The sequence below is a fragment of the Rhinatrema bivittatum genome, chromosome 13 (genome assembly GCF_901001135.1).
Source record: "Rhinatrema bivittatum chromosome 13, aRhiBiv1.1, whole genome shotgun sequence".
In the NCBI taxonomy this organism is placed as follows: domain Eukaryota; kingdom Metazoa; phylum Chordata; class Amphibia; order Gymnophiona; family Rhinatrematidae; genus Rhinatrema; species Rhinatrema bivittatum.
Genome location: NC_042627.1, coordinates 3,565,846 through 3,585,072, shown reverse-complemented (window position 1 = coordinate 3,585,072; position 19,227 = coordinate 3,565,846). Strand labels below are relative to the sequence as shown.

At 41.4% G+C, this 19,227-nt stretch overlaps 1 pseudogene; it reads right to left on the bottom strand.

The window, feature by feature from the left end:
- Positions 1-6,137: 6,137 nt before the first annotated feature.
- On the bottom strand, positions 6,138-7,072 carry LOC115075014 (annotated as a pseudogene).
- Between the last annotated feature and the right edge of the window lie 12,155 nt (positions 7,073-19,227).

Here is a 19,227-nt window from a genome sequence, read left to right as displayed (position 1 = left end):
TATTGCACTTATCTTAAGACTTGTGGCCGTTTTCTTTTGTGCCTTAAACAAGTCTGTGCTGAAAGTCCCCGCCAACGTTAACGTTTCGCTTAACGCTTCCTCAGGGCGAAGTCTGTGAAACAGAAATTATAAATTCAACAATTTATCAATAAATCATTTTCACAATCTTTGTATATTGTTGTACTCACGAGACTATCTGTGATTCAAAACGTACGGGCTTCTTACTGCCGACCAACGCGGCTATACTGATTTTATAGTACTCCCAAGTTTTAAAATGTGACCAATCTGGCTCTACGTTTTGAGTGTGCTGAACGTGACTGCGTAACTCTGTTTTTTTATTTTTGTAAATATAAAAGCTGCCTAAAGAATAAAAGAATTACAGCACCCATTGTGGAACATTGTTTATTAGAAAATCACGAAATCCATGAACTCCGTTGGTTTGCAATTGATCATATTACAGCGGATGCAAGAGGCGGTAACAGAGAAAAATTACTTTAACCAAGAGAAAAAGAATGGATCTTCAAATTGAGTTCAGAAGAACCGGCGGGATTAAATAGCAAAATAGAATGGAACAGCTTGATTAGATAAAATAAGTTTAAAACTAACGTTCTCCAGAAGTAATCTGCATATAAATATCTTTAATTTTGAATTACATCAATAAAGTAATTCAAATGCAGTAAAAGAATTCTGTTCGAGTTTTCCCTGCACACAGTATACAAACAAAATCAAATTTTATGGTGATTTCCTTTCTCCCTTTAAATTCTGACGTCAATACGCAGTAGACGCTGGAGCTGTCAAATGTTTTACAAAAATAAAAAAACAGTTACGCAGTCACGTTCAGCACGCTCAAATCGTAGAGCCAGATTGGTCACATTTTAAAACTTGGGAGTACTATAAAATCAGTATAGCCGCGTTGGTCGGCAGTAAGAAGCCCGTACGTTTTGAATCACAGATAGTCTCGTGAGTACAACAATATACAAAGATTGTGAAAATGATTTATTGATAAATTGTTGAATTTATAATTTCTGTTTCACAGACTTCGCCCTGAGGAAGCGTTAAGCGAAACGTTAACGTTGGCGGGGACTTTCAGCACAGACTTGTTTAAGGCACAAAAGAAAACGGCCACAAGTCTTAAGATAAGTGCAATATTTTCTAGGACAAAGAGTTATCATAATGGTCTTGTCCTTCACGTGATAAAACATACTAACCATGGGCTTTCCGTTAACAAATTATTCTTTGATAAAATCCTTATAACAGTGTGATGGTTAGCGGCTAAAAAATCTTTTGCCGCCGAAGCAGTAGAAACTAAAAAAAGTATATTCATCATTGAAGCAATTCACTGTGGAAGTGATTTAAGCACACTGTTTGAGAACATTTCATAAATTGAAAGTAGTTTGTTACCAATTTCGAATAAGATTTAATTATCTATTTTTCAAGACTACAAAGTCATGCATTTCAAAGAGTGGAAATGTTTTTAATAAAATAGAGAAAAGAGAGACATATAGAGACTTATGATTGAATCTACTGGTTTTTCAAAAAAACTTGGTTAACAAACCTGTTTTACCAGTTCTGAGGTCTCTGTCTCTTAAAAATCAAAAATTAAAAAATTATAAACATATTAAATTAAATAAATAGTTTAATAAAGGTTGGTTTTTAGCAGCACGTTTATCCAACATGATTTGTGGCATAGTTCACAGCTAGTCATTTTGTGGAGGATCGTGTATGCACACGCAACTTGCACCTGCCCAGAGGCAGGCGCAAAAGGTAAGATAAACATTTTGAGGGGAGGTTAGATTAGGGCTAGGGGGGAAAAGGTTAGGGGAAGGGGTGGGAAGGTCAGGTTAGGGGGAAGGAAAGCTCCCTTCCAGGCTGCTCCGATTTCAGAGTGGCCTGGGAGGGAACGGGGGAAGGCAGCGCGGCTCGGCGCGCACAAGGTAAGATAAACATTTTGGGTGGTTTAGAGTAGGGCTGGGGGGGGGAACGTTATGGGAAGGGGTGGAAAGGTCAGGTTAGGGGAAAGGGCGTGCCGCTTGTCACGTCCCTTTATAGGGCTGTGATCGTCATCGGAGGGTGCTGCCGATGCCCCTCCTGACGTCATGACCCCCCGCGGGGGTCGGGGCGAGGCAGCGACCAGGATCGGAGGGCGGAGAGGCTAGTATTGGGTGTGGGGGAATTTTGGCCGTTCACCCTTCGCTGCGCTTCCCCCCCCACCCCCGTCCTCCGTCCTCCATCCTAATTCGCCGGGCGCACTGCCGTCAAGGGTGGGCTGCGGTTATTCGTCACCGGGCCCACCGATAAATTGTTTGTTAAAGATCAGCATTATGTTCTGTTTCTGCCTTCTGGGCTCAATTTATAAGAAATCATATGACTTACTGGAATCAAGTCTTATTAGCATATATGAAATAACTAGAGATGTGCATCGTGTTTTTAATTCCTGTTGGGCTTCATTTCAGGGCCCCCCACAGGAAATTTAGTTTTTCCCGCAATTTGTATTTTTTTTTTCAGGGGGCCCCGATTTTCAGATTAGTGTGCTAACCTCTGACCTCTCGATAGTGCGTACTAATGGGACAAAGTTAGTGTGCATTAACCTGAAAATTGCCTAATTCAGGAAAAACAAATGCACATCTCTAGCAATAACAATAATCCAAACCAGTTGTAAAATATTAAGCAAATAAACAAACTAACCTATTGGTGTGTAAGTTTAGAGGCGGTGACATGTTTGAGTTTATTGACTCAGAAGAGGTGAGCTGAAGTTTACTCTGCTTTGTCTGATACACTGCACTGGTCGTATTATGAGATATCTTATATTAAAAGACTAAAAGTTTTTATTTTACTGGCTGTTGATATTCAGTGTTTACTAGCACCCCCAACACCACCATTAAGTATTTTGCTTATTGCCCGTATGAATGGTGTTTTATCTCAACGACAAAAAAATAATTTAATAATATAACTGCTCTGGACAAGCAGTACCAAATTATGTTCAGGTATTTCCCCTGGGGCTTGTGGTCTAAGTTTATAGCTGAGGCAATGAAAGGTAAAGTGATTTGCCAATGGTCACAAGGAATGGCAGTGGGATTTGAGCCCTCGTTTCCTGCCTGCTGCTCTAGCCACTAAGATACTTTTGCACTCTATCACTTTTGCTTCTCTCTATCGCTTTTGCTTCTCTCTATCGCTTTTGCTTCTCTCTATCACTGTTCTTGCTTCTAGTTTATATTTATGCTGGATACAGACTGGACAGGATACTGAGCAAGGACTAAGGCTATATATTGATTGGGCAAGAACATGCAATGGTAAGGCACAGAATAGATACTAGGACCTAGTCTGGGTAAGGAACAACAAGACCAGACAAAGGCAGGACTAGACAAGGCAGACAAATACAGGACCAGACAAGCACTAGACAAAGACAACACAGATCAGATAGCACTGAGGCCTGAAGGAAGCAATGCAGAAGGCATGGATGCTACTAGGCAATGAGAGGCCTGAATAGACAGCAAGGCAAGGTACAAGGTTAGAGACCCAGAGGCCACAAGGGAAGAAAACACCTGAATAGGCCCCAAGTCATGGAACAAGGTAAAAGCAACCAGGTTAGAGAGCCAAGGGTGATTCCATGAAGAGGCATAGATGGACAGGACAGGCTGGTTTAAGTGGTGCAGGAACTGCTGAGTCAGGTAGTTAGTGAGGAGCTGGGAGCAGATCTTGCTGAAGGCCTCTGCTGGTGGGGAAGCATAAATGCAGATAGAAGCAGAGCACGGTGAGGCTGCATGGCAGCAAATCTGTGATACTGAGATCTTTGAGACTGTGTGAAACCATTGTCATAAATTCATGGGGTAATGATTTAGGCAGGCACTCCTGTTGCAAAGGAAACATTTGGGTTTATTAATGAATATGTTGCCAGGTATGAAAGTGAGATGATCTGATATTTTATTTAGGCCTAAACTGGGTGAGCAACATCTATGGAACAGAAACCTATTCAAGGTTAACAAACAAGTAGGCCATTGTGTGGTTTCTCTGATAGATTCCAGGTTGGGCATGACTGGACCCTGGATCTCTCTTCTGGATTGCATGGAGCAGATGGAGTACAGTTGTCCAAGATTGGTAATGAACTTTTCAATAATTCCCTAAAGGAGGCTTTGGAGAGGATTCTCCTCCTCTATTAGGTGGTCACATTTGAAGGGACAGGAACTTATCTGAATGATAGTCCACATCTGTGGCAGGTAACCTGAAACCTGGTTATTGAATGTGTTTGAACTGTTAAATTTGGGGTTTCTGTGAAGGCTAATGGCAATGAAGGAATGCAGCTGGGCCAGAAGGCCATTGTGCTTGAATCATAGGGACAGTGAGAACACTGACCTGGTTTTGGTGGGACCTCTCTCGTTGGAATGTGGCTGAGAGGCCTCAGCAGGTGTTGGAAGCCCTCGTGGGTGGAGGGGTGATTTTCTGGGCTGTGAAGTTGAAGGCCCAGATGCTGACTGAAGGGAGGGGGGGGGGGGGTGTCTAACAGTCTTCTGTCATTGCATCGGGCTGGGTAGTTTTAATGTGTGCTAATTCCTTACCACATGTCTGAGATTTATTGGGATCAGGGGTCCTGGGGGAGGGCCTTAGTCCTCATTGCCCACGTTAGTCTAAGGCTGGATGAGCAAACCTTTGCCTGGCTGCTTTAACAATGTATCTGCTCAGTGCTTCCTTCTTAGGCCTAGTATGCTGGAAGGAGAAAAGGGCTCGGTCAAGTATGGAGTGAGTTTGGGGGTGGGAGAAGGGAGTCAGTCAGTAAGGTGAGTGGGAGCTGGCCCTTTTGTTGATTCCTCATGCTTCTCTTTTCCTTCCCCCCTTTTGCAGTTTAGTCTTCCTGGGAGTTAATTTTTTTAATACTCCAAAATCAGGCCCTGGGAGGTACATTTTCACAGAGACAGGAGAGGGGTCAGTCATGGGTTTAAATTGGGCAGATGAACACCCTGCTCACTTTTGTTGGTGGCATCTCCCACCTTTCCTCCATCGTTTGTCTATACGATATTTTATGGTTTGTGCTTGTGCTGTGTCACAGCTGGGGGTAATCCGAGTTCTGGCAATCAAATATGTATGAACTGTTAAATTTTGGGTTTCTGTGGCGGATAATGTCAAAGAAGGAATGCAGCTGGGCCGGAAGGCTGTTGTGCTTGACTCAGACAGTGAGGACATTGACCTGGTTGCGATGCGACCTCACCTGTTGGGATGTGACAGAGAGACCTCAGCAAGTTGCAGAGTTTGCTGGAGTGGTGTTGTAAGTCCTCACTGGTAGAAGGTTGATACCGCTGGCCCATGGTGGTGGAGAACTGGAAGTCAGGGAGGGGGATACTTACTAACAGTAATCTAGTAAGGCATGACATTGGGCTCAGATTCTTCAGATATGTAGTTTAAATGTGATAATAAACTGTGACCTTTGTTAATTCCATATCATGTGCTTGAGATTTATTTGGTTCGGAGGGACTGGGGAGCACCATTAGTTCTGATTGTCTATGTTATGGAAATACAGAGTTCATTTTAAACAAAACACAGTCATATATTTAGGTGAATTAATGTTTGCGAGCATGTCTATATGCAGCATGTAGGGGCTAATAGAGTGTCTATGTTGTCTCCTACTACTTGCTCCAAATACTGTTTTGAGCCATGACAATTATTTCTATTTTTGTGGAGTCTCCTGCAGCATTTGCTATTCTATCTTTGGATTAATCAAGTCCAGCAAATGCATTACTTTCATTTGCAGGTCCTCATTACAGATCTTCTCTTTTTGATCCTTTCAGTCATACTTATAACTCAATTCATTGGGCAACCCATTCTAATTTGTGTCCTTCCCTTCACCACTCACTCCCAACTACACTTTTTACCTTGCTGCACCTTATACCACCTTGAATTAACTTTCTGAAACAATTGTCGTGTTCTCTCTCTGTCCACATTCAAATCCAGCCTAACAACACTTAGCTTTGAGGCTTCATTCAGATTGTAACCACTTCTATCCAATAAATACACTTCCGATAGATGTTTGTCATGTATGTTTGTCATAACTAAATTATAAACATCATGAAATAGGGACTGACTCTAATGAGTATGAAATGATAAATACTAAATAGTATTATGTGTATTGAATTGTAATCAACTATCTGTCATATGACCAAGATTAGTCTCAATACTTTCCTCATTGCAGCTTTCACCTCCTTATTCTTCAGGCTATAAATCAAAGGATTTAACATGGGAATGACCATTGTATAAAACACTGAAATCACTTTGTCCTGCTCCAGTGAAAAACTTGAAGGTGGTCGTAAATTCATGAAAAGAATTGTCCCAAAGAATATCAGCACAGCAGTAAAGTGGGAGGCACAGGTGGAGAATGTTTTGTGTCTCCCTTCTGCAGAACGAATCCTCAGGATGGTGGAGATAATGCAGGTGTAAGAAATTAAAATGGTCAAAAGGGAGATTATACAAATAAACCCAATAATTATAAACTCACAATTTCATTTACAGAAGTGTCTGAGCAAGAGAGTAGCAACAGTGGTGGGATATCACAGAAAAAATGATTAATCACGTTAGACTCACAAAAGGATAAGCGAAAAGTGCAAATTGTATGTATGAGTGAAATAACAAAGCTGACCAGATACACGGCAATAAGCAGCTGAATGCACACTTTCCTGTTCATAATGACTGAATAAAGTAATGGGTTACATATGGCCACATAACGATCAAATGCCATCACCACCAGCAGAAAACCTTCAGAAGCTGCAAAACCAATACAAAAATACAGTTGCAGAGCACAGCCAAGGAAGGAGATGGATTTCTTCTCTACCAGGAGGTTCTGGAGGTTTTTGGGAGTGGTGACTGAAGAATAACAGATGTCAACAAAAGACAAGTGAGAGAGGAAAAAGTACATGGGAGTCTGTAGATGTACATCCAGCCAAGTTATAACAATGATCCCAGTATTAGCCAGCAGGGTGATAATATAGACCAGAAGAAAAAAGACAAAGAGCAGAATCTGTAGTATTGGATTATCAGTGAGTCCTAGGAGAATGAACTCAGTCACTGAAGTCTGGTTCCTGCCTTCCATTTATACAGTTGTTTCTAGCTGCAGGTACAAAAAATGGGATTGAAGAACTTTTATAAAAGTATGATTCATGTAATTTTAAGTTGAAAATAGTCCCATTTAATCATCTTTCTCATGATTCTGGTCGTAAAGAAAGAATTGGATATTCTTATATTAGTACATTTGATTCAATGTCTTTGGCAATATCTAGGGAAACATTGCAGATAGTCAGCACATGACATAAGAATATAAGAACATAAGATATGACATACTTGATCAGATCAAGGGTCCATCAAGCCCAGTGTTCTGTCTCCAACAACGGCAAATCCAAATCACAAGTACCTGTCTGGTACCAAAACATTAATAGATCCCATGCTACTAATGCCGGCAATAAGCAGTGGCAGTGTCATTAGTATTGCAAAACAGAAAAGCCACTTATTACATAACATAACCAATCAGTAAATCACTTATTATATCTGTGGTGTAAATGAATAGGTCATCATTCACTGATGATCAAAACATTATTCATGGTAACAGTGCTTGATAATAGAATTGAATAGAACAGAATAGCAGATTATTCTCCCATACATCCAGTCTGGCCTATACTAATGGTTCTGGTGCAACTTTTGGTCATGCACCCTCCTCCCCCAACTTACTGGTTAGAGGCTGTCACTCCCTTCTATTGGAAGCAGTGACTCCAGCATAGCACTCCCTTCTTTTGAATTTTTGGCTCTGGCAGAGCACTCATCTGGTCCTTACATTGGCTAGATTTTGCTATCCCGAAAATGTTGGTGCTCTAGGTGACCGCCTAGTTTGCCTAATGGAACTACTGGCCCTGTTTAATAAAGAACAGTAAGAGTATTCTACAGGACTATCTCAGCCTTCTCTGATTTTACTGAGGTCATTAGTCATCATGCTAGAGATGCTTACGTTTATCAATCCTCTTATTAACAAAAAAATCCAGTGAACCAAAAAAGTATGAGAAGAAAAAGCATCTGGAAAAATTGCTTCTCATTCTTGCCAGACTATAATTTATAATGAGTTCTCCTGACACATAAAAATAGCAACACATGATGATATGGACTTCTCTGACACATGTTTCAAACAGTTTTGCCTTTGAAGTCCATTATTTGAACTTTTGACAGCTTTAAAGCTTTCGGGTTTTTTATTTCTATTGAGATCAGAGTTACTACATAGAGCATCCACGAAACAGAGGCATTAACTGGTATGTAATTTTCTACAATAATGAAACTAGAAAGATAATCAAAGGAAATCAAATGAAAGTATAGCCTCAGAGAATTAAACAACAGCTTCCTTTTCATAAATAGGGCCTAATAACACATCCTAAATATAAGTGGCCAAGTCTGTTCATAAAGTTAATATTGCCAACATATATCTCTGCAGCATGTTGCTGTCAGTAGGTCCTGATTGATTGGGTAGTATTACAGTCGAGTGTCACTTTCTTTCCTTAGTTGATATTCATCCCCATGGCTAGCTTCTTACTAATAAGGGTCTTTCCCCACCCTTCCAGAGATTAGGTAAGGACCTCCACCAGCAAAACTGGGATCACAAAGTCCCTAAGTACCAAATGAGCGTTAGGATCCCCATTCGCTGGGAGGCAACCGAGCTCATCTTCCTCCATTGCCGCTCACCAATGCCAATCGCTACTGTTGTGGCCTGCCCTCGCAGTCCAGCACTCTGCCATCCCGACCTCTGGTTCCACCTCCCTAGGTACGCACGTGCCCCATCACTCCCGATTTAAAGGGACCGTAGCGGGAAAGTTCCCCATAGCCCATGATGATTACGCCTGGCAGGGTGGGTATATATACCCTGCCCTCTCTCTAGCAATGGGTCCTGCTCTGTTTAAGGGTGTGAGTTCTGCATTGATTCCTGATCCTGCATTCCAGCCTTGATTCCTGATCCAGCGTTCCTGCCTTGCTCCTTGTTTCCTGTGCTGTGCCTTCCTGCATGTGATTTCTATGTATTTTACAAAAATCTTTATTTTTAATAATTCGTTATTTGCCAAACAAGGCAAAACATTAGATGTTTAAGATCACAGGATTTTTCATCAATAATTGTTCTTCAACACAGCAAATTTGACATAAAAAATGATATTGCATGAATAAGACTTAAACGTCATGAATAATATGCTTGATATACAGGTATTTTATCATCAGTAGTCAGAACAACAAAATTAAGGGTCTGTGGCATGATCTAACCTCCCATTGAAGAGTAGGCCCAGAATCATTCCCAAATCTATGTACTGTAGTTCCCCTTAGGCGAGTAAGTCAACTTTACTATATCAGCTACTTCAAAAATTAAGCTGTCCAAGATTTAATGGTTGGAGATGTCTTCCAATGACTAGCAATAGTGGATTTTGCTGCTAGTTGCATTTGAGAAATAATTATTTAGAGCTTCTTAAAGCATCTGGTACTGTGCATCATGAGTCCACAGGTTAGGAAAACGGACACTCATAAAACTGAGCATCCATTTTCCTAACCTGCTGCCAGTCCCTCTCCTGTGTGCTCGCTGCTGAGGAGGCACTAGAGGCGCATAATTTTCCCTATCATCTCTTTTTTACTCCTGCAGCCCATTTGCAAGCTGCATCAGGCTCTCCGGAGAGCTACAGTGAAGTTTAAACCTATAGAAGAAGGTTGAGTGCCTAAATCTTCTGTGAAAAGAATTGTGTTGCATTAAAAACCGTGGAGTCGCTGTAATAAATAAGTAATTGCCTTACTCAAACTAACGTGTGGATTCTGAACTATTCTGCTCGTTTCCCTTGGTTCGCTGTGAAAAGGAGGTACATTAAATCCTCACGTTTCTAGCATGGTTATAAGTCATGAGTATCAGTCAACAATATATCCCATTTCTCTTCCTCTAGCTGTGTTGAGAACTCATTTTTTAAATTTAGAATTGTTTGTATATAACCCTTAAATCAGTCAAACCACTAACAATTTCCTAAAAAACATTCTCACTCTTTATGAAAACGTTTTTTACTAATCAAGATAGTAGACTTTAAAACCTCAAAATAATTTTAGATAATTGGTTACAGAACTGGTATTTTCATTACTTCCAGTAAAGAAAATCACAAAATAATCCTAAAATTTATGAATGATAAATATTGGAGATCTGGAATTTGATATGCATGTGGAGATTTCCTTTAGTGGATATAGCTGTTAACAATAAATTATTGGTTGAGTAGTTTTGCAGTGCAAGGAAAAATTGTAGAATATAGGGGTAGAATTTTCAAAGCTGCTTATGTGCATGTAACCAGGTTACATCTATAGTTTTTTGCACACTTTTAGTAAGCATTGAAGAGAGCAGGATTGGGTGCGGATATGACTTGCACACAGAATTTAGCTTTCAAAGACCCGTATTTAAGTTTTCACACAGAAGTTACTGCTAGGAGGAGGTGTAACTTCCTCTGTGTAACTTGTGCATGGAAAAGGAGACTTTACTCCATCATTTGAACATTAGTGGTAAAGTCTGCACATGCAGACTCTACTGATATATACACAGTGTTCTAAAATTACTCTCATATAGGATACATTAAAACACAAAGAATAACAATAATAATCTAAAAAATTACTGTTGTCAAACCTGAGGAAAGCTTCTCTCCATATTCAGCGATAGATATAAACAGATGGATAGATAGCTAAATATATATCTACTGTACTTATAGATACATAGATATAATGCCTCTTGGATTATTTGTTCTTTTAAGATGTAAACCTTTAACTCCAATATTCATATTAATGTTAACCTTTGAATTTTAAACCTCATCCCCCCCTTACATCCCGAATGTTTATAGGATTAATTCAAAGTAAATCATTGCCAGTACAAACAGATTTTCTTGGGGCAGATATTCAAAAGTAACTGTTTATGTAGGTCTGCCAAAGAGTAGGTCTAATGCTGTGTCTATAGAAAATTACCTTGATGAACCAGGCCCTTATAGTAGGGAAAAACTTTTCCAGCTAAATTACATGGGATACTCAGCATCATGTCTATGAATGAAGCTAAATAGCCCCATGTTTGCTGCTTCTTAGCTAGATAGTTATATCTGGTTAAGTTAAACATACTTTATGGCAAGTTTAACTTATCCAGTTAACTTAACAGGATAAGTACAAATACCGGGTCATTCATCAAAATGTGTCAGGGCCCTACCACATGTGATAAATATCGCAAGACATGTTAGTATGCAAATTTTACATGTAGTATGCAAGTGGGAGGAGTTAATGGAAAGGAGGGTCTGCTAGCGTGGAATGTGGTAGAGTAAAGCGCACTAACATGGGATTTAACTACATCTTTTTCCTGTGTGTTATCAGGAGAATGTTTTTTATCACAGAGAGATTCCTCTTGTTGGTACCTTTCAATGATTCAAATGATAGAAATTCATCAGTCATATCAAATTTACAGTTAATTCCTCTGATTGTGTATGTAAAGCCAGCACCCCCCAAACCCTCCCCAAGTTGAAAGTGTCCCCCTTGCAGTGGTATATGTATGTATAGCATGTCACATTGACTCTATACAAAGTCTCTCTCTCTCTTCTCCCTCTCTTTCCTCCCTAGTTGGGAAAGTGACTTATTTGGCTAAATGGTGACTGCGTTATATGCCCATAAACTAAATTTCCAGTTTAAATTCAATTTAATGACAGAAATTAGAATATACCATCCTATAGCAGAGAAAAATCACTTTTCCACAACTGTACCTGCACAGATTTTGGTCCCTCTAATGAGCAGCTTTATGATCCTGTAGAACGGTATATAGTGCATGCAGATACCTCTGGGACATGATCTCTCGAGGCCTCAGACTTCAGAGAGTCAGATGGGCTGAAAATCAGCAATTATAATAATTGTATATTAATTTATTTATAAGTTAATCAATTTGATGTCTGTCTACAATGACAGTTATTTTAAGTTGGCCCACTGATTTTTCTTTCAGAAAGGTAATTTGCAGTGCAATGAATATCTGTTAAGATACAAAATATATCATCTCATGATGGCTATGTGAATTGAATGCTACACATAGCTGAGTTCTCTGATCACCATGAGCAAAATTTCTTTGTGATAATAACCTATAAGCAGGGCTCCCAGTTTTCTGTAAATCTCCCACAGATTCTGTAACATGCTATAAAATTATAGAAGACTAGAACCTAATGCTTCTTTGAGCACAACTCCCCTTTACCCCAATACCACCTCCTCCTTCTCCTCCTTCCTATCTCTACTTCCATGAAGAAGCCAAATGATATCTCCTCCCCCTTCTGACCCTCCCACATATCCCAACATGTCAGCACTCAGAGAGTAATATCAGTATGAAGTCAGTATATGAAGCTAGGAATGCATACCTGTGCTTCATTCACAACATTGCTATATTTTGTGTAAAGTGATGTACATGGGGAAAAGTAACCCATACTGTAATAACACATTGTTAGGTTCCATATTCGGAGTTACCATCCAGAAAAAGTCCCTGGCCTTCATAGTGGGCAGGGCAATACTTTAAAATCCTTGGTTCAGTATGTGGCGGTGGCCGAAAAAGCAAAAAGAAATGTTAGGATTATTAGGAATAGAATGGAAAATAAAATGGTAAAATGCATAATGCCTCTGCATTGCTCTATGAAGAGGTAGCACTTAAATTACTGTTGATCATTCTGATTGCTGCATCTAAAACAAGATAGTTGCATTGGAAATGATACAGGGAATAATGACCAAAATGATAAAGGGGATAGAACAGCTCCCTTAAGAGGAAAGGCTGAATAGGTTGGGGTTATTCAGCAATAGAGAAAAGACCACTGAAGGGGGATAAGATACAGGTCAATAACATCATAAGTGAAATAGAAAATGTAATTGTTATCGGCCCGCCACTGAAAATTTTGTTTCCCATGGTTCGGGCCAATTTTTTTTTGGCTGTCCCGAACCAAAAAAAAACCCACCCCAACCCTTCAGATTTAATTAATTACAACCCCCCCCCCCCCAAAAAAAAAAGTACTGAAAGTCCCTGGTGGTCCAGCGGTGGTACCGGGAGAGATCTCCAGCTTTCGGGCCGTCAGCTGCCAGTAAACAAAATGGCACTAGTGGCCCTTTGCCCTTACCATGTGACAGGGGCTATCGGTGCCATTGGCTGGCCTCTGTCACATGGTAGGAGCAATGGATGGCCGGTGCCATGGAAAGGGCAAAGGGCCATCAGCACCATTTTGATTAGTGGTGGCCCGAGAAGGGGAGATCGCTCCTGGGTAGGGATGTGCATTCGTTTGCAACGTAGTGGCAATCCGCAACATATAGGTCCATATTCATTGTATTCGTGGGTTCGCGAAACGTATTGCGATCCACCACGAATAAAACATATCATATGTTTTATTCTTTTGGTGCACTCGTAGTGATTTCTAAGCGGCCGTTTGAAATAGGAGAACGCCATTTGGGTGTATCCATAGCCAAAAACCAGCCCTTCCTGTGAGTCATCAGTGACCTCACAGCCCTGTCATAGAGTGGGTTGGACAGGTTGACAAGGAGACCAGAATGCAATGTATCAGCGGTAAGAATTTTGACAATGCAGCCAATTGCGCTCTCACTCAGTGGTCGGTGACGCTTTTGCTGATGACCCAACACTATATATACTTAAGCACACGGCGTGCCAAGCACTTTCTTTGCAGGGGTGGTCTGGGGAGGTGGCCTCTGCGGAAGGTGGCTGTACTCAGAGCTAGTTTGAGTTCTTAAATCTGTATTCAATTGCTAGCTAGGCTAGCTACTTCAATAGAAAAACATATTTGTTTTGCATTTGGCTGCAGTACCAGCTACTAGCCTGTTCTTTTTTTACTGTAAATATTATTGATCTGAGACCGTTTTCTCTGCAACTGAGAGAAACTGGCAAGCTCCTAGCACTAGCAGTGACATTTTGCTGCTTATTTTACCCCCTGGGGTCAGTTGCAAGCAGCATTTGGGTGTTGTAGGTGGGAGATATATTCAATTTCTAGCTAGTTTGACAGAATTGTTATTGGAAAAGATATTTCATCGATTTTGTTGCTGTGCCAAGCAAGGGTATTTTGTTAACTGCATTTTTTTTTAATTGAATTCACTGTCTCTCTGTGCTCTTTTAATCAAAGAAGTCAGTGCACAGGGCATCAGTGATAGTGGGCACTGGGCAGTTTTGCAGACTCACATATATTGGGACTGTGAAGCCAAATCCCCAGTTGGCCTCCTTTGTAGTTACGACTTTGTTCTGTGCATATACATTACATTAGTGCACATCAAGGCACTGTGCCTGTGGGTATCCAGTTTTGCAGACTCACGTATAATCGTATATTGAGACAGCGGTGGTCTGTGAAGCCAAATCCCCAGTGGGCCTCTTTTGTAGTTACTACTTTGTTGTGGGCACATACATTACATTAGTGCACATCAAGGCACTGTGCCTGTGGCTAGGCAGTTTTGCAGACTCACGTATATTGGGACAGCGGTACTCGCTGAAGCCAAATCCCTAGTGGGCCGCTTTTGGAAATAATTATTTTATTTGAAATCCCTAGTAGGCAGTGACATTAAATCCATAATGTCAGGGAAAGCTAGACGTGGTTGGGTGATTGGGACTGGGAGAGGAGACACCTCAAAAGGGAGTGCCAGTCCCCCATTAAAGTTAAAAAGGGACCTGTTGCAATCTAAAATCTTTGGAGGGGCAGGCAGTTCCATCCGGGAAAAAATGAAATCTAAACATGATGCATCACCACCACCTGTTTCTGACCCTGTAGTTTTGGAGGTGAGGGAAGGGGAGGCTGAGTCATGCAAGACAAAATGTCGACACCCAAAAGCAGCAGTTGGACAGCAGTCTCGACTTAGCATTGACAATGTAGCACAGGCACTGTTTGCTTCTGATTCCAATGAAGAATCATTTGTGTGGGATTCTCATCAGAAATGGAAGAAATAATAGCTGACGAAGTTTTAGGAGGATTCGTTAGTCCTGTCTTAGCCTCCATTTCAGTGTAGCAGGGGAGAATGAAACTGCTGATGAGGAGGAGGAAGAGCAGACAGCACAGGCACAGAGTGTGACTAATGCTCCTTGCATTGCTTCTCAGGGTGCACCCAATACTTCAGCTCCAGTGCCAGCATCCACCCCCAAGGCTATACAGAAGAGAGGATCCCGAAAGACAACTGCAATCTGGAGCCACTTTAAAGTGAAGGAGGACCCTCGTTTTGCTCGGTGCAATTTCTGTGGCAGGGCTATTAACAAAGGCAAGCAATTGGGACATCTATCTAATTTTGGCATGACGCATAGAGGCAACACCAAACAACAGTACTGCCATCTGGGGATGATGACAGTACCAGTCAGGGGACCCCTTCCAAGCAGTGTAAACTGGTTGAAAAGGAGCAGAGTCATCCCACGCCCTCAGCCCCTTCTAGCAATCAGGTGGCAGGCCAGCAACCCCCTGACATGTGGCAGTAGTGACAACCCACCTTGGAGGAAATAGGGTGGAATGCGGTAATGCTATCCTGGGGTAGGAGGCAGGCAGCCTCAAAAGTTGTAACCAGGAGCATTGGGGAAATGATTGCCCATGATGACCAGCCCTTGCAGATAGTGGAGAATGTGGGTTTCAAGCATTTTCTGAAGGTCATATTTCCAAATTACAAAGTCCCCTCCAGAACCACATTTAGCAGAAAGGTCATTCCCAGCCTGTATAAGCAGTGTCGAGTTGCATCCAAGCGCTGCTAGCTAAGGCAGAGGGGAGTGTGCATTTCACCTGCAATATCTGGAAAGCGATGAATGCTGCACACTCTTACCTCTCCATGACAGCACACTGTGGGGACCTGGATGAGGCAGGGGCAGGCAGCAGCTCTATTAGTGAACAAATATCAGGCTGGAGGTGGGCTTTACTGCACACCCACCTGACGGACCAGGCCCATACCACAGCCAATATTCTAGCATGCATCTGACAGATGCTGGAGGGCTAGCAACTACACCAGTGAGACAGGAATCCTCATGCAGGGTTCTTTGTCACAGACAATGGTGCAAACATGGTTAGGGCAATAACCGAGGGGCGCTTTAAGAACATCCGATGTTTTGCACACATTCTGCACCTGGTAGTGCAGAGTCGGGGTTGGAGTCCAAGCACCAAAAGAGTGAATACCTGCAGGACTTAATACACAAGTGCAGGGACATAGAAGGGCACTTCCACAGAAGTGAGAAGGTGGGGCAGGTTCTCCGACAAAAGCAGACTGATTTGGAGATGCCTCACAAGCATCTCATTCAAGACATTGCCACCCGGTGGAATTCCACCTATATAATGTTACAGAGGTTAGTGGAGCTGCAGACACTCCTTCATGAACTTTCTGGTTCAATGGACATCTAGGGCATCATGATTGGTTAGTCATGAGTCAGCTAGTAAAAATCCTGCAGCTCTTCAAGGATATCACGAGGAGCTGAGTTCCAGAAGTGCCACCTTGGCTGACATCGTCCCTATAGTTAATTTCCTGGATGAAAATTTGGAGGCATTTAAAGAGGAAGAGGAAATGACAGCTGAGGTGCTGTATTATCTGGACGTTTTGCAGCAGCAGCTGCAAGAGAAATTAAGATCTTTAACAGAAGAGCACACTTACATGCTCGCCACAGTCTGTGATCCCCGTGTGAAAGGAAAACTTGCCCTATAGTATGATTGTCTCCTATTGGTGAAGGACCTGCTGTTATCAAAAGTCCATGAACAGGAGCGCTATAGGCAGAGACAGATTAGGTGTGAAGCATAGGAGGAAACAGTGGGCACTTCAGAGAGATGTGCTAGCCTATGCAGGAGCAGCACTCTGTCAGCAACAGCTAGTACCTCCTCCAACTCCATTTCAGTATGCCAAAGGCATGTTGCCCATAAAGATTCATCTTTTCTGCTACGGGTTAGACAGAAAGCAGCTGGCATGAGTGACTCTCAGCCCACCCAAGCAAAGGAGACACCAGCACAACTGTCAGTGACACGGTATCTCTCAAGCCCACTGTCTGGCCACACCTAGCCAATGTGGCTCAGCGATATCTGTCATGTCCACCAACCAGTGTGCCCAGTGAACATGTATTTTCAATGACAGTGGATATCATGAGCCCTCACCGCTCAAGGCTGGCACCAGAGTTGATGGAAATGCTAGTGTTTTTGAAAGTAAACCTGCCTTTGCTTGGGTTTCCAAATTTTCCCTGTGAATGGCAAGATGAATAAAAGCAATTGAAAGCCTTGCAGCAGCTCCAACTGCCTCCTATGCGCCAGATAATATAAGCACTGCAGTACATGTACCTGACATGAAACACTGTGCCTGTCCCTCCACTGTGCAGGCCATACCCTACAAGGGCCTGACCTGAAACACTGCCTGTCCATCATCTGTGCAGGCCATACATCTCTACAAGGGCCTGACCTGAAACGCTGTGCCTGTCCATCCACTGTGCAGGCCGTACGTCACTACAAAGCCTGACCTGAAACACTGTGCCTGTATGTCCACTGTCCAGGCCGAACATCCCTACAAGGGCCTGACATCTAACACTGTGCCTGTCCATCCACATTTGGAATATAAGAACATATAAAGCTGACTTAGAAGTTTGGAGCTTGCATATTTCATATGCTCAATAGTTTTCATGACCTAAATCTTTCTTACAACATTAATGTTTCTAGTACTATCGAAAACTGGTGGTAGTTGCACTCTAGTTCATCCTCTGTGTTCCCATTGTTTACAGAGGCACTGTGTAAACCACAAAGTCAACATAGGTTGATATTTTAGATTTGGACTTGAGTAGCGGTTTTCTTATTTCTGAGAGCTCTTCATGTTCCTTTGTTATCAGCTGAAGTGTATAAGTATAGTTAATAAGTTCTGGGTATTCACAAATAATCTCCAGCTCAGTTCTTGCTTCACAAATGGCAGTCTCTATTGCTCTAAAAGCATCCTCTGTTGAATTAAATTTCAGAAATGAAAAAGATGCCATTTTCTTCTCGCAGTGAACTAGTTCAAGAAGAAGTGACAGATCAAACTACAAAATACCTGCACAAAGGAAGTCCTCTAATGCTGTGCCTGTCCATGCAGGCCTTATGTCCCTACGAGGGTTTGACATCTAATGCTGTCCCTAAAAGGGTTTGACCTCTAATGCTGTGCCTGTCTATCCAGGCCATATGTCCCTACAAGGGTTTGACCTCTAATGCTGTGCCTGTCCGTCCAGGCTTTATGTCCCTATGAGTGTTTGACCTCTAATGCTGTGCATAGGTAACTAGTGCAGATTGTGATAAAATGAATATTTGCATAAGCCACACCCCTTTTGCTATCGCATGCGATACTTACTACATTTTGATAAATCCAGGCCTATGTTAAGGAAATTAATAGACAACTCCATGATATGTCATGTTATTTTCCTTTGAAAAGTCATTCCAAATTGACAATTCAGAAAGCTTTAAATGAAGTTGTTCATACTTGCTCATTGAGTGTCTTTCTTATAAACAAGGAAATTGATTGCCTCATTGTTACCAATCCAGTGATTCCAACTATCTCTGTTACTCTTAAAACAGATTTATGTATGGTGGAGAATCCACCAGGGTGCCCTATAGTCACAGCGGTATGCTCCATTTTGGAGTCCTGGTCTAAATTTACTGATATATTTTTTGAGACCCTTCTTTAAATAGAGTCCCTCCTATGTGAGGGATTCAGCACACATAATCAATATTTTGGGATCAATCCAATGTAATATTCATGATTTATTTATTTATTTATTTACATGCTTTTCTATACCAAAGTTTAGCTAGCTGCCTTCACTCCGGTTTACAGACACAACAACTTAATACATTTTGGATGCAACTGAAATCAAACAGGTTTTGGAAGCAACTGAAATCAAACAGGTTAATGGTCAACAAGAATTGATTCAACTTATATAATTTATATCAACATTTTTTAATTAACGTGGGGGTGGGTTATGGTACATAATCTGAATTATGTTATCACTGGAGAGAAGTAAATATCGACGCTAGATGAACCTATGAATACTAATTTTAAAAAGCCTGTGAATAGATGTATAGTATCATCAGCCTGTGAATAGATACTAAATAAATAATTATTTACTTGTCGGTAAGTTACAGAGTTTAAACAATCTCTATAGTAGTCTTGAGATTGTAATTATCTAACCGACAATGGTTATGTGATAGCTATGTTATGTGTGGTTAACCAATTCCATCTTTGAAGGTTTGTCTGAAG